The sequence below is a fragment of the Chrysochloris asiatica genome, unplaced genomic scaffold, assembly GCF_000296735.1.
Source record: "Chrysochloris asiatica unplaced genomic scaffold, ChrAsi1.0 scaffold00022, whole genome shotgun sequence".
Taxonomy (NCBI): Eukaryota; Metazoa; Chordata; class Mammalia; order Afrosoricida; family Chrysochloridae; genus Chrysochloris; species Chrysochloris asiatica.
In genome coordinates, this window is record NW_006408540.1 from 20,371,607 (window position 1) to 20,388,898 (window position 17,292).

Genomic DNA, 17,292 nt, shown 5'->3' on the forward strand with positions numbered 1-17,292 from the left:
ACTAAGGTGTGCCTGGCCCTAGACATGGTGTTTTCAAAAGCCTCATATACAAGTGAAAGTTGGACAGTGAATAAGGAAGACTGTAGCAGAATTGATGCATTTGAACTGTGTTGTTGGAAAAGAGTATTGAAGGTGCTATGGACTACCAGAAGAAGAAACAAGTCGAAAGAAGTCCAGCTGTAGTGCTCCTGAGAAATCAGGATAATGTGACTTTGTGTCACATACTTCAGGCATGTTATCAGCAGGAACCAGGATAAGGACATACTGGAGGGTCAGAAAAAGAAAAAAGAAAGGACCCCTTGTCTCCAGAGAGAATCGTGGCATAGTGGCAGCAACGACGGGCCCAAGTTTAACAACAATTGTGTAGGCGGTGCAGGACCAGGCCGTGTGTTTTGTTCTGTTGTGCAGAAGGTCTCCATGAGTTGGACCTGACTCACTAACACTCAACCATACCAACAACTGTGGAAGGATCCGGTGTGGCACTTTAGGATAAGCAATGCTAACCTCAAGGTCGGTGGTTCAGACGTACCAGTCGCTCCTCAGAAGTCCTATATAGGGTCACTATGGTTTGGAACAGACTCCACAGCATTTAGCAACAACAAGACAAACGTGTCTGTGGAAGAGACAAAGGAGAAGGCCAATATCATCAGCCAGAACAAGGCAAGGGGCTGATGAAGGAACATCAATTGCTCAAATGAAAAGTGTCTTGATTTCCAAGTCTTTCAAATGGGTGACTCTAAAGAACAGGAATTCAGTGTCTGTTCTGGAGGCTAGAAACCCAAACTAGGGTCTCAGCCATGTTGAATCCTAGGAGCTCTGAAAGAGTAACTGCTCCACGTCTCTCTCCTAGCTTCTAGAGCCTGCCGGCACCCCTGGGAGTTCCTTTGTTGCTCACATGATGCCTTCCCCTCTGTGTTTACATGTTGTTCTCCCCTTTTATGAGATATCACTTAGGAGGGATTGGGACCTGCTCAACTACAGTTGTTGTTGTTGTTAGGTGCCATCGAGTCGGTACCCACTCATAGTGACCTTATGCATAGCAGAACTAAATGCTGCCCAGTCCTGGGTCAACTTCACTACTGTTGTCACGCTTCAGTCCATCGATGCTGTCACTCGGCCAATCCATCTCGTCGGGGGTCTTCCTCTTTTTCTCTGACCCTCCACCTCACCAAACATGATATTCTTCTCCAGCAACTGCTCCCTCCTGACAATATGTACGAAGCATGAGAGACAAAGTTTGACCATCCTGGCCTCCAACAAGCACTCTGACTGCACTTCTTCCAACACAGATCTGTTGGTTCTTTTGGCAGCCCACAGCACTTTCAATATTCTCCTCCAACACCATAACTCAAAAGCATCAATTCTTCTACGGTCCTCCTAATCCACTGTCCAGCTTCCCCATGCATATGAGGTTATTGAAAATACCATGGCTTAGGTCAGGCGCACCTTAGTCCTCAAGCTGACATCTTTGCTCTTCAACACTTTAAAAAGGTCTTGTGCAGCAGATTTGGCTAATGCAATACGTTGTTTGATCTCTTGATTGCTGCTTCCTTGAGTATTGATAGTTGATCCAAGAAAAATGAAGTCTTTGACAACTTGAATCTTTTCTCCATTGATAAGAATGCTGTTTATTGGTCCAGTTGTGAGGATTTTTGTCTTCTTTACATTGAGATATAATCCATACCGAAGGCTGTGCTCTTCTATCTTTATCAGTAAATGTTTTAAGTCCTCTTCACTTTCAGAAAGCAAGGTTGTATCAATTACAGTATGACTTTATTAGTCTGATAATATTAGCAAAGAAAAAATTAATTTCCCAAAACACATTCACAGGTACAAGGATTAGGATTTCGATATACCTGGGGCACACAATTCAATCCATAACCAAAAGTGATTCTAGTGACTCCTATGCATAACAGAACAAACACTGTAGGTCCCGTGCCATCCTCACAATTGTTACGTTTGAGCGTGTTGTTGCTCCCACTGTGTCAATCCATCTCATTGGGGGTCTTCCTCTTTTCTCACTGACCCTTTACTTTATTAAGCATCGTGCCCTTCTCCTGGGACTAGTCCTTCCCGACAACATGTCAGAAGTATGAGAGATGAAGTCTCGCCATCTCTTCTAAGGAACTTTCTAGTACTTCATCAAAGACAGATTTGTTTGTCTTACTGGCAGTTTGTTCTACAAGGTACTTTCAATATTCTTTGCTGATACTGTAATTCAGATGCATCAGCTCTTCTACTGCCTTCTTTATTCATTGTCCAACTTTCACATGCATATGAGACAAGTGAAAATGCCATGCTTTGGGTCAGGTACATCTTAGTACTCAAAGTGACATTTTTGCTCTTTAACACTTTAAAAAGCTCTTTTGCAGCAGATTTGCCTCATGCAATATGTCATTTGACTTCTTGACTGCTTCTTCCATGAGTATTGATTGTGGAGCCAAGTACAATGAAATCTTTGACAAGTTCAATCTTTTCTCCGTTTATCGTGATGCTATTTATTGGTCCAGTTGTGAGGATTTTTTTTTTTTTTGCTTTGCTTTGAGATGCAATTCATACTGTGAGTTGATCTTCATCAGTATGTATTTCAAGTCTTCTTCACTTCCAGCAAATGAGGTTGTATCATCTACACATTGCAGGTTGTTAATGAATCTTCCTCCAATCCTGATGCTACATTCTTCTTCATATCATCCAGCTTATTGGATTATTTGCTCAGCATACAGATTAAACAAGTCTACATATATGCATTTCATTCAGTAACAAAAATTGATTCTTAATAAGGCCCAAAATAGAGAAGAGGACCTTACCAAAACTTATGTTATGAGCAGGGCATGCTATTGAGGCATATATTAATGGGCTTGCATTTATTCATTTAGTCAATCAATTGACTAAATATTTGCTGAACACCAACAATGCACCAAGGTAGACCTGAAATGTATGTTCTAGTTGGAGAAACAGTTAACAAGTCATCAGAAACAAGATGATCTTGCTGTTGTCATTAGCTCGTTGGTTGATCCCATGCACAATGGAAGAAATACTGCCTGGTATTGAGCCATCCCCAGGGTCAGTTGCAGACCAGACTTTGGTAATTCACAGGGTTTGCATTGTCTGATTTTTGGAATTAGAGCTGCAGGCCTTTCTCCCTAGTCTCTTTTAGTCTGCAAGCTCTGCTGAAACCTGTTCAGCACCATAGAAACATATGAGCCTCCACTTGCAGATGGACAGTGGCTGCCCATGGGAGATGCCCTGGCGGAGAATCAGACTTGGGTCTCTCACATGGACGATGAGGATTCTCCTACTGAACCAGTGTAAACCAGCAAGAGGAACTGCTTGGCTATGCTAGGTTGGAGGGCGAGTGTGTATGCTAGTATGTCAGTAGCAGTCTCACTGAGGCAGCTGGGCTGAGATCTGAATGGAGAGAAGGAGCTGCCGTGAAAAATAGGGAAGAATTTCCCAGGCTGGAGAGTGGCATGTTCAAAGGGCCTGGGGTTGGAACAGTCTGGCATGAGACCCTTGTGGCTGGAGCCTCATGGTAAGCCAGAGAGTGAGGAAAGACAGAGCTCAAGAGAGACGCAGGGGCTAGATAGATCACAGGGGCCCATGGTGGGAAGGCTAGAAGGCTTTACATTTTAAATGGAAGCATTTATTCATCTCATTGTTGTTAAGTGCTGTCGAGTCGCTCTGTCGAGTGACCCTCTATAGGGTTTCTGAGGACCAGCTGGTGGATTGGAACTTCTGACCCTGTGGTTTGCAGTCCTGCATTCCTACACCGCTATACCAGGAGTCCATTCATCTTGTAGATATAAGCAAAAAAGATGCAATGGCATGCTCCAATTATTTCTGTATGTATTCTAGTGATAGAAAAGTTCGAGTAGAAATGACATGAATGTTATTTCCTTTTTGTATCTGTCTCTTATCACACTACTAACACAGAGGATCTGAACATGCAGCATTGAAAATGGCACTTAATTGCTGACGGTGATTACTCACTGCAGTAGAGGGGTTTGTGCAAACCCGGGTAAAGTCTAATTTCCAAGGAAGGAGACAAAGCCTGACCTGGGAGGGAGACTCTGGGACACAGTATTGGAAGGCTTCAGCGCTTTTTCTCTTGCCTCCCATTTCTCAGACGAGCATGCGGTGGTCAGAGAAGGATAGCTGGGTGAGCACAGTGTGGCTCTCAGAACAGTGGCCCTGCTGCGAGCATGTGGGTCACAGAGGGAATGAAGCTGTGGAATAGAAATGCGGGTCCAGAACAATGGCGCCCTCCCACCACACCCACCTACATGCAGCCTTTCGGAACCACGTGGAGAGAGAGGATCACTGGCCACAGAAGATCTGTTGAAATCTTCTTGATGAACGTTTGATTGTAAGCATGGGATGTGTTCCCAACCTTGATTCGGTATTCTGAAGGAAGCTGAATGCATTTTAAAACAGACAAAGAACCATTAAACAGTTGCCACCTAAGTGAGATGAGGCATTGGTGAGCCAGGGGTAGACTACTCACTTTCCAAGCAGGAGACCTGGGTTCAGTTGCTGTTAGTGGAGGCGTCCATGTTGCTATGATGCTGAACAGGTTTCAATGGAGTGTCCAGACTAAGACTCAGAAGAAAGGCCTGGCAATCTCCTTCTAGAACTCAGTCAATGACAACACTCTGGATCACAATGATTGGGTCCACAATCAGGCATAGGGAAAGCACAGGGCCAGGAGCATGGGGTTGCCATGAGTCAGGGATGACTGAATGGCAGCTGACGAGAGAAGGGCCACACAGACAACTGATGCATAGTTTTTTGAGGAAAAAATCATTTTACTCTAAAAGTAGTGTCCCCCCCCCCCACTGAATGATTAATGATTGAATAATGTCTTGGGTGATACATTTCACTTTCCCCATGTATACCCTGCAGGTACATACACCTGTAAAGACCCTTTTCCCAAGTAATGTCACAATTCCAGGTTCTGGTAGGCATATATTTTTGGGGCTACTATCCAACCATCTACAATAGTTATCTTTCCTCCGACTTGTTCCCTTGGCCTGAAATTACCACCATTTAGAAATATCACTAATCTTTAAGTCTGTACCTCTATTGCTGTTGCATGTGATGGAGTCAATTCGGACTCATGACAACCTTATCAGACAAAATTGAACTGCTCTTTGGGGTGTCCTGGGCTGTAAACTTTGTGGAGGAGTCTTGGTGTGGTGCTATAGATTAAGCACTGGACCATAAAGTTGGTTTGAACAAGGTCGGTGATTCAAACCCACCAACCTCTCCTCACTATGAGTTGGAACCAACCTGAGCGCACTTAACAACAACAACAACAATCTTTATGGGAGCAGATCACTAGATCTTTTTTCCCATAGAGTTGCTGGTGTGTTTCAACCACCTACCCTTCAGTTAGCAGCCTAACACTGTGCCCCCAGGGCTCCTTGCTGCACTTCTAGAGGGCCCCTTGAACACTACTGTCCACAGGGATAGTGGTGACTTAGTGGTAGAATTCTCACCTCCCATGTAGGAGACCCGGATTCTATTCCTGATCAGTGCACTTCATGTGCAACTATCGGCTCTCTGTCAGTTGTTGTTGTTGTTAAGTGCCGTCGAGTCGGTTCCGACCCATAGCGACCCTGTACAGGGTTTCCGAGGGTGTAAATCTTTACGGGAGTAGAAAGCCTCATCTTTCTCCCGCGGAGCAGCTGGTAGTTTCAAACCGCTGACCTTAAGGTTCGCAGCCCGATTCGTAACCACTACGCTGTCAGTGGAGGACTAAAAAGTTGCTGCGATACTGTAGAGATTTCAGCAGAGCTTCCAGACTAAGATGGACTAGGATGAAAGGCTTGGTGATCTACTTCTAAATGGTCTATGAAAACCCTCTGGATCACAACAATGTGATCCACAACCATTCGTAGGGATGGAGCAGGACTAGGCAACTTTAATGGGTCATCGTGAGTTGGAGTGGACTTGAAGTCCATTAGCAATAAGTACAAGGCAGACAGCAGGATCTTGGGGCAGGTGACACATGCTGTTGTTAAGCACTGTTGAGTCGGTTCCGACCCACAGCGACCCTGTAAAGGGTTTCCGAAGAGCAGCTGGTGAGCACATGCCTATGTGGCCACCGTTTAGAAACATCATTGTAAAATAACACTGTAAAACTGGCTTCCTGGCCAATTTTAGCCAAGTAACGAGAAGCAAGAATAGTCTGGTGCCCTGGGTACTATAGAACCAAGGGCTGCACTGTGTTCAGTTGGAGACGTTGGGGCCCCAGAGGACTGAACCCATTAATGAGAAGTTAGGGAAACAGAGGCAGAGCTTGCCCATATCTAACTGTGCCTCACAATGATGCTGGGATCCCCCTTCTTGGACCACCATAGAGAAAACCACCGATTTGTTTCTGGATTGTCTCAGGAAAAAGTGGGATTCTGTGATGGGATTGAGGTGAGCTTTTAAACCTCCACAGCATGTTGATAACCATTTATCATATCAGGAAGTATGGTTCCTGGGCTGATGGCAACATGTTTAATGACTGCTAGTGTCCATTGGGAGTCCTGGTGTGGTGCTGTGTGTTAATTCACCAGACTGCAAAGTCTTTTGAACTGCAAGGTCGGCAGTTCAAGCTCACCAGCTGCTCCTCAGAAACCCTATCTAGGATTGCTATGGGTTGGAACCAACTCAACGGCACTTAACAACACCAACAGAGTCCACTGACCCCGAACTCCCAGTTGAATGTTTTCCCCATTATATTTGGTTGTCTCTAATGATTTCAATCGGGCTGCGAACCTTAGGGTCAGCGGTTCGAAACTACCAGCCGCTCCGCGGGAGAAAGATGAGGCTTTCTATTCCCGTAAAGATTTACACCCTCGGAAACCCTGTACAGGGTCGCTATGGGTCGGACCCGACTCGATGGCACTTAACAACAACAACAACAACAATGATTTCAAAAGTCCTGGAGTGGTGCTATGGGCTAATGTGTCAGACTGCAAAGCCTTGTGAACTGCAAGGTTGGTGGTTCAAGTTTACCAGCTGCTCCTTGGAAACCCTATACAGGGTCACTATGGGTAAGAACCGACTCAACGGCACTTAACAACAACAATGATTTCAGTAAAAAGCTTTGGTGACACAGCGGTTAAGTGCTCAGCTGCTAACCAAAAGGTGGGCAGTTCAAGCTTCACCAATGGTTGTGCAAGAGAAAGACTGGGTGATCTTCTTTCATAAAGATTACAGTCTAGGAGATCCTACAGAGCTGTTCTAGTCTGTAAAACGGGGTTGCTAGAAGTTGTAATCAGCTCAGCAGCACCCAACAACAACAAAAAATGATCTCAGTGGAGTCCCTGGTTGGTGCAAAAGGCTAGGGTGCTGACTGAGAAGTGGAGGTTTGAGTCCACCCAGAGGCACCTGGAACAAAGGCCTGGCCATCTACTTCTGAAAAAACCAGCCATTGAAAACTCTATGGAGTATAGCTTCACTCTGACATACACAGGGTCGCTCTGAGTCAGAGCTGACTTGATGGCAACTGGTTTAAATGCTGTCATTGGATTTTAGAAACATGTTTCACGTATGCAAACCACTCTGGTAACTCTTAAGTCTATTTAGACAAGCAACTGAAGTTACAAAACCCCAAGTTTGCTGAGATCCCAGTTGTATATATGGCTTACTCCCCAGTATGGATTTTACTCTTACCGTAGCTGACTTTGAAACAAGTCATTTTTGTAATGAATAACTAGATGAAAGAAAGCAGAAATAAATCATTTCAATCAGACTTTAAGGATTTTAGGTGTTTGCCAGATGTAAGAACCAAGTGTGCAAATACAGCTCTGTGGAATGAAAGTCTCATTTTAAGACTCTTCTTACTTCTATTAAGGAGCACTGGTGGCTCTGTAGGATAAGCACTGGACTGCTGACCACATGGTTGGCAGTTCAAACCCACCAGTTGCTCATTAGGAGAAAGATGAGACTGTCTGCTCCTAAGGATTTATAGGCTCAGAAAACCTGTACAGGGTCACTATGGGTTTGGTTTCTGTCTTTTTCTTTCTTTTTTAGGAGGGGGCTTACTTATACTGATGGAGTCCTGGTGTGGAACTGTTGGATGAGCACTGTATTTGCTAACCGCAAGGTCAGCGGTTCAAACCTACCAGCCAACCCTTAGAAACCCTTTAACAGGGTCACTATGAGTTGGAACTGACTTAACAATGGCAACTTATATTAATGAGTGGGAATCTCGGGTCTCTGAATAGAGACATCTGTGCAGTTTGCTCTGTGAGATAACATATAGTGTAGTGGACAAACACTTGTGTTCTAGAACCAGACGGGATAGGGTTCAAATCCTGATTATTCCATTTAATTTTGGACTAATGACTTAGCTTCTCTGTTGTTGTTGTTAAGTGCTTGTATAGGGTTTCCATGGAGTGGCTGGTGAATTTGAAACGCCGACCTTGCAGCTCCAGCTGACCTCCTGGTCAAGTGCTTTTCCTACATGCCACACCCGGAGTTAATTTTAACATCCGTGAAAGGTTGAGACAATACTAGTTATCTCTTAGGGCTGTTTTATTTTATTTTTTTTAACTTTTTATTGTGAATTGAATGAAAGTTTGCAGACAGGGTCATCAGTTTTACATTCAATAAATCATACACCTTGTTTCATCTCAATGATTGCAATCCCCTCCATGCAACAACAGTTATCCCTGCTTCCTTCCCGTGCTTCCTATTTCCATTCCACCCTCTTTCCCATCCCTTCTCAACTGGGCCCTTAGGTAAATGTTGCCCTCTTGACCTTGAATGGATGACCATTCTATGAGCACACTTTCTTTATAAGTGCTGTTCTCCCCTCTACATACTTGGCTGAAAATTGGACCATGAGGGTGAGTTTTGTTTCAGATCTGAAAGGTGGTCAAGGGCCACATTCTTGGGTCCCACCAGTCTCTCTCTGACTAGTAAACCTGGTCCTTTATACTTTAGAGTTTTGTTCTACATTTTCTCCATTCTATCTGGGACCCTTTTAGAGCAATGTGATCCCTTTTAGAGCAATGGGTAGTGGTAGCTGGGCACTATCTAGTTCTTCTGGTTTCAGAATGGTGGTGGCTGATGTTCACGTTCCATTGGTCTATTGGACTAGTTGATTCCAAGTATCTTCCATCTTCATCATGTTTCTTTTTCCCACACATGGAGAGAGAGACCCATAGTAGCATCTTAAATGGCTGCGCATGAGCTTTTACAATCCCAGTCACTGCTAACCAAACTAGAATGTAAGAACATTGTCTTTGTGAACTATGTTATGCCAGTTGACCATGGTGTCCCCTGAGACTATGATGCTGAGACTCCAGGCCCAAAAACTCATTGCATTAAGATGTTTGATACTATCTAAGAAGTTTTCATCATGTTTCACCCTGTATGCTCCATCACATTTATAGGTGTGTTTGCAGCAATGGTAAATACCCGTGTACAAATATCCTCTATCAAATCTTTATATATTTGTGGGTATAGTCCCACTCTCCCTTCCATACCCTTTCAGCCTGTGTAACTGTCCATGTATCTACTCACAGAACACTATTCTTCCAGGGTTGTGTATATAACATGATTTACCTCTATCCCCTTTAAACCTTGCCTTCCTCCCTTTGTCTTCACCTGTCTTCATCCTTCTGCCAACCTCCCTCTTCTTGTATATTGCTTCCCAGTCACCCAAGCTAACATGTTTCTACCCTCTGGCCAGTGAATTATTCTCCTTTCACTCCCTTCCTTGGCAATTATCAAAGAATATTTCTTTTAGCATGAAAATCTTTTCTTGAGTTTTTACAATAGTGGCTTCATACAGTATTTGTCTTTTTGTGCTTGACCTAGTTTAAGCACTAGGTATACCAGCTTTGTCATGTTATGAGGTGTTTCACAGATTCATCATTATTCTTCAATGTATAGTTTTCCATTGTGTTTATGTACCAAAGCATCCATTCTTCCATTGATGTGCATTTAGGCTGTCTCTATCTTTTTGCTAAGGTGAATAGTGCTGTGAGGAACATTGGTGTGCATTTATCTACTTGGGTCATGGCTGTTACTTCTTATGATGCATACCAAGCAGAAGATATTGCTGGGTCATATGGTATAACTATTTCCAACTTTTTGAGGAAGTGCAGTACTGTTTTCCACAGTGGTTGCACCATTTTACAGTCCCACCAGCAATTTGAGAGGGTCCCAGTCTTTTCACACCCTTGCCAGCATTTGTTGTTTTTTGTTTTGGGGGTGAGATGATATCTCATTGTTGTTTTGATTTGCATCTCTCTAATAGAGCCCTGGAGTCCTGATGTGACCCTGTGGGCTAATGTGTCAGACTGCAAGTCATTTGAACTGCAAGGTCAGTAGTTCAAGCTCACCAGCTGCTCCTTGGACACCCTATACAGGGCCGCTATGGGTCGGAATCGACTTGACAGCACTTAACAACAACAACAAATGGAGCCCTGGAGTCCTGGTGTGGTGCTGTAGGGTAAAGCATTGAATCATAAGGTCAGTTTGAACCCCAAGTTTGGAAGTTCAAACTCACCACCTGCTCCTTGGAAACCCTATACAGGGTTGCTATGAGTTGGAACCGACTCAATAACACTTAACAACAACAACGGAGTCCTGGTTTGGCCATGTAGGATAAGCACAGGACTTCAGATCATAAAGTCAGCAGTTCAAACACACCAGATACTCCTTTTAAACTCTTTACAAGGTTGCTATGAGCTACAACAGACTGTTGGCAACTTACCAACAACAATAGCTACTGATCATGAAAATTTCTTCATATATTTGTTGTCTGCCTGAATGTCTTCTTTACTGAAGTGTCTGTGCATACCCTTTGCCCATGTTTTAATTGGGTTGTTTGTCTTTTTCTTGTAGAGGTGTTGTAGTTTTCTATAAATTTTAGAGATTATTTCCTTGTCTAATATGTCATTGTCAAAAATTTTTTTTCCAGTCTGTAGGCTCTCTTTTTACTCTTTTGGCTAAATCTTTTGTAGCACATAACTGCCTAATTTACAGATGGTCTTAGGGCTATTTTGTTGTTGTTGTTGTTACGTGCCATTGACTTGGTACTTACTCATAGCAACGCTGTATAGGGTTTTTTTGGTTGTACATCTTTGAGGGAGCAGAAAGCCTCATCCTTCTCCCGTGGAGCAGCTGGTGGGCTCAAACTGCCAACCCAGTGGTTGGCAGTCCAGTGCTTATCATGCAGAGCCATGATAAGCTGTCTTTAACTAGTTCCAAGCCATGGTGTCACTGTGGGTTGTGAGTTGGGTTGCTAACTGAAAGGTCGGCAGTTTGAACCCACTAGTTGCTCCATTGGAAAAGGATGAGGCTGTCTGCACCCAAGAAGGTTTTCAGTCTCAGAAACGCTGTGTAGAGTCTCTATGAGGTGGAATAGACTCAAAGGTCGTGAGTTCGGGTTTTGAGTTATAGTGACCTCAGTAGTTCAGTGGCCAAAATCCCACCTTTCTTCCATGTTGGGTTTGATTTAGGGATATAAGAAAACCTAAAATGCTTGAATTTTCAGGAAGTGCTTGCTCTTCTGACATCTCTCAGGAGCAATGTTATCACTATCAGTTGGTAGTAATCAGATGGGATGGAAAGAAAAAACTATTTGTTCAATGTACTTCTGGTGCAAGGCACACCTGTTTCCCAACCCCACCACCACTCCAAAAAACAATTGCTGTGGAACTGATTCCAACTCATGCCCCCCCATGTGGTCAGAGGAGGACTCAGGTACCCCATGTGGTCAGAGTAGGACTCAGGTCCCCCATGTGGTCAGAGGAGGACTCAGGTCTTCCATGTGGTCAGAGGAGGACTCAGGTACCCCATGTGGTCAGAGGAGGATTTTGCTCCATAAGGCTTTTAATGGCGGATTTTTTTGGAACTATAGCCCTAGGCCCTTCTTCTGAGGTGCCTCTGGGTGAATTGGAACCGCAAACTTTTGGTTAGAAGCTAAGAATGCTAACAGTTTGTACCACTCAGTGGTAAGCAGTCCTTTATCAAGAACTCAATGTTGCTACACATGACCCCTCCTCTGAAACATTCGCCCCTGACCTTCCCTTCCCTTGAAACTTCCTGGAGATGGGCCTGATGTGACAAACACAACAATACGTTCATCATTAGAAAGATTCTCTCCAGGCTTGCCAAGGACGTCATGCGGCACTCTGGAAATTTTGTGTGCTGTTTAGAGCATGAGGAATTATGAAAATCGAAATGCCACACATTTTAAGGACACAAGAATGGGCATGGAAATTATCCATGACTGAGATGGTTTCCAAATGCAAATTGAACATCTTTTTTTTGATCTTGAACTATGGCAAGATGCTTACATGAATCTTTGATCCTATGCCAGTGCCTAGAGAAATTATGAGGTCTCCAGGATGGGATAATAGATTCTCATCAAGATTTGGAGCTTTAGGAAATTGTTTAATCTCTATTCTCAGTGGAGGCTGCTTCGAGTCAGGCTGCAGCTGAAAGGTCCCAAGTGCTATTGAAAACAGCTCATCAGCTCAGAACAAAGCTGATTATGTAAATCGTGCATTAAGATGCAGCTCCAATTTAATTTTATTCTGTAAATAAATATCCCATTAACATCCATCTGTTGTGAGTCAGGTAAGACATTCTCTAAGATGACGTGGCCAAGGCCCCAGTGAATATTCCAAGATAATGACAGGGAAAGGATTAGGACACTCCGATTCTTTATGTATAACTTTATGCAGTTCTTCTCTTTAAATGGCCAGTCAGCTATAAAATCAATTTAGAGCAAGAAGAAGCCAGGATTGGCTGAGAAACACACTGCATCTATTTCTGGCCCTGCTCTTTGGAGGGTCCATGAAAGCTTTCTCTGATTGCTGTCACAGAGATCAATAATAATTATAGTTCATGAATTCCCTCCAAAAATAAACACATTTCAGCTGATGAGAAGTGAACACCAAATTAGCACCGGCTCTATTTTGCTTCAGGGCAATTTACCCAGCCAGAAATGCCACTTGTGAGACTTGTCTTGGCTGAATGGACTCAGCATCCCTCCCCATGTTGGGAGTAGTGGAAAACCCTACTGGGCTTTGGGAGCCAAGAGTGGGATTATAGCAAAGCCAGACAGGTTGGCGGCTCAAGAAAGCTGCCCTGGTTCTGTTTCAGGACCAGACCTTCTGATGACCCCTGAGCCCTAGGAAAAGCCTTTTGATACTTCCATAAAACAAATCGTTAAGCTTGAGCCCATTGCTGCTGCCACTGTGCTAATCCATCTCATTGGGGGGTCTTCCTCTTTTTCACTGACCCTCCACTTTACCTACTATGATGTCCTTCTCCAGGGACTGGTTTTTCTGACAGTATGTTCAAAATATGAGAGATGAAGTCTGGCCATCCTAGCTTCCAAAGAGCATCTGGTTATGTTTCTTCCAACATAGATTTGATTGTTATTTCAGCAGTCCATGGTACTTTCAATATTTTCCTCCAACACCATAACACAAATGCATCAATTCTTCTACAGTCTTCCTTATTCATTGTCCAACTTTCACACGCATATGAGGCTATTGAAAATACCATGGCTTGCGTCAGGCGCAGCTTAGTCCTCAAACTGACATCTTTGCTCTTGAACACTTTAAAGAGGTCTTGTGCAGATTTGCCTAGTGCAATACATTGTTCGATTTCTTGCCTGCTGCTTCCATGAGTGTTGATGGTGGATCTAAGCAAAATTACTGTAGTTTGACAACTTCAATCTTTTCTCCATTTATCATGATGCTATTTCTCAGTCCAGTGATGAGTAAGCTAGTTGGACAGTATTCTGCTGTGATCCCTAAGGTCCTCATTGGCTAATTTTGGAACTAGATAACCTGGCCTTTCTTCCTATTCTACCATAGTCTGAAAGTCATGAAACTGTCTACCTTGGGTGACCCTGTTGGTATTTGAAATACTGGCATTATTGCTTCTAGCATCACAACAATATGCAAGCCATGAGTATAATAAACTGGCTGGCGGTGGTGGGAGTGGGTGTTATCCAGACAAACTAAAATCTTCTCATGTCCATGCAAGTCAAGAGCTTCATGAGTTCTCTGCAGCCTCATTTGACGCTGGTGGCCTGAAGTGTCACTGGAGGAAGAAGAGCATTTTATGCCCTGGCTCCTTCTCCATATGAAACAAACAGATATGTGTGTGTGTGTGTGTGAGTGTGTGTGTTTATACACGTGCACACACAGGGAAGCTCACAAGATAATGACACAGTGTGACCTTGTCCTGTATTCCTTCCCTACTCTTGTGTGCTTTGCCATCCCGACCCAGATGGACTTCTTATAGCAGCTAGACTAGACCGGGTTATGCCGCTATAACAAAAAAGCCCCAACTCTCAGCTGCACAGCGTAATCAAATCTTTATTTTTTGCTTATGCCACGCACCCTGCAGGCTCTCTTCAATTTATTGTCACCATGAAGCCAAACCCCAACCATCAGGGGTGACCTCACCTGGCACATTCCCAGACTCTGCAGCCAAGGGGGAAAAAGCTGTACGGCAATGCTGGCCAATAAAAATAGAATGTGAACCACATATATAAGCTTAAATTTTCTAATTGCCACATTAAAAAAGTGAAATGAAACAGGTACAATTTAGTTTAATCATGTGTTTTATTTAACTCAAGATTACAATTTCAACAATATAAAAATTTTAACTAGCTATATGTCTTTTTTTTTTTTTTTTAAGAACCAAATCTTCAAAATCCAGTGTTACAGGGTACATCAGTTTGGACTAGCCACTTTTCAAATGCTCAGTAGTCATTGGTGTTGCCAGATCAGACAGCACAGCTCTAAATTCTTGCTCTGACATTTACACACTCAGCTTAGCAGTGACTGACACACATCTCTTCTGCTTACAACTCATTGGCCAAGCCTGGTCATGTGGCTCTACCAACCACAGGGAGCCAGCACCATACAAGGAAGTCTTTCTAGAGAGTGCTAAAATAACATTTGTAGCTCAGGAGGAAGCATTGGAAAAGTGGCTACATTTGTGATTCAGAAGATGACAAACTATAAAGTACCTAGGACAGCATTGTTGAGGGGTTAGAAAGAAGTCCAATCCTTCCACTGCTTTATTATAAATAAATTCTAAATATAATCTGTTATTTGTAAGAAATATATATTAATTAAGGCACACATAAAACATGGTTACGTATTGATTAGTTGATGACTATGTTCTGACCAGAGACTTGCAGGCACCAAACCTGTATTTCTTTTAGTAACAATGGCTCAGTGTTCACTGGTTTAGTGTTTGTGGTGACTTTACAGAACATAATTATCATGAATAACAAGAATCACCTGTACTTATCAGCCTTTGATAGACAATAATTACCATGAGTGTCTATAGAGAGCTATGGTAGATAGATATCAGATGCTGAAAGTCAGACGCCTCAGAAGCAGGAGGGGGCTCAAAAACTTAAAAGGGTTTCATGATCATCACATTGTAATTGCCCAGAAGTAGAGGCTCTTACGGGACTCCACACGTCTCAGCTATCCATAATTTCTTTTAGGCGAGGCTGGCAAAGCTAACTCAGAGCTACCAATGTCTTTGCATGCTTCTGGTTTAAAACTACTGATAGGCTAATCTAGATAGGCTAGATTACGTTGCAGTAACAAAAAGAAACGCAAGTATCAGTGGCTTAAAGCAACAAGGGTTTATTTTCATGCATGTTGTGTGGCTCTCCTAGGTTGCCAAGATGGGCCTGCTCATAGTAAGCCCTCAAGGGCCCAGAATAGCAGAGCAGACATCATTTTATAGTCGGTAGCTTCCACGCCAGAGAAAGAGAATCCTTTAGAAGTTCTTGCACTGGCAAAGAAAAGTTGTTTTTGGAAGTAACACATAATGCACTGACCAGAACCAGTCGGGTGGCCCCACCCAATCACAGAAGACCAGCAGTGCAAGTGTAGCATGTGCCCACAAGGGGGCAAGAACAAGCAATGGCTGGTAATGGTATGAATGACCTCCTTAAGTCAGAGTCTGAATATTTCTAAGAAAGAGGGTTTCCACAAACGCCCAGTGAGTATACTCATCAGAAACTGTGGAGATCTCTGTAGCACAGAGAACCAGGATTGGTGTCATGCTTTACTGAGTCTGACTTCACCTTGCTAGAGAAGAAAGCTCTCCACTGAGCTAGCTGGTTTCCTGGTTTCAGTGATTAGTTTTTCCTCTGCTTCCCTCCTTCCCCCATTGCCATTGTCTGCCAGGTCCCAGGATTAGAATAGTGATGCCCTTACATTGGCATGGGGCAAGTCTTCAGGGCAGCTTTATTCGTAGTGATTGAAAGGGTTGAATGAAACCATGGTCACAAAGCTTGAAGGGCAAGAGTGTATTTGTAAGCACTTATGTACCATCGGCTGTTTATGCATTAATAAATTGATAAGTGGGGTTCCACGGGACTCCTTCCTGCTCCTCATGCCATGGAATCACTTACTTGTGTCTGGGCTATTTTTGGTGAATATAAAATACAAGCTCTTCGTCAAACTTGATTATGGACTGATCCAGAGTAGAGAAGGTAAGCTACCTGTCACTTCTCCTTAGGTTGAACTGAAATGTGGTTGACCTGGGTGCATTGTCCACAAGGAAAAAGAGGACAGAGAATTGATTTTGGAGTCATGCAGACCAGGGTTAAAAATCTTACAGCATCATTTATTAGCTTGTGATCTGGGGCAGGTCTGTCTTTGTATCCTTCATAAATTAAAAAAAGCTCTGTATCAGTAATGGTTCATGAAGGTAGTTTCCTTTAACCAGTCAGAATATACAGGAAATGCTATGAATCCATGGGTGGTGCAAGTGGTTAAAGTGCTCAGTTGTTAACCAAAAGGTTGGAGGTTCGAATCCATCCAGAGGCTCCTGAGAACAGCCTGGTGAGTTACATCTCCAAACTCAGCCATTGAAAACCCTATGGAACACTGTTCGATTTTGACACACTGGGGTTACCATGAGATGGAGGTGACTTGATGGAGGAAAGCACTAATCCGTCATGAACTTTCTTTGATGTTGTCCTATTAGGAACATTATGGTGTCCTAGTAGGAATATTATGGTGATGAAACAGTAGAACTTTGGTTAGGTCTAATGTGCAGAGCCCAGGAGACACCTGTTTACATAAATTTAAGTCAGCCCCTTCAGAGAATCATAATTGAAATACTTCAACATGTAGCTCATATTTAGGGGATCAATAAATATACAGAGAACACTAACAGAGAGAAGGGACATTTCATAAACAGCCTGGGGAGGCGTGAATACTATCATGTTATTGAGTGGTAAACAGCCTGACTTTAAAAATTACAATATCCAAACACATC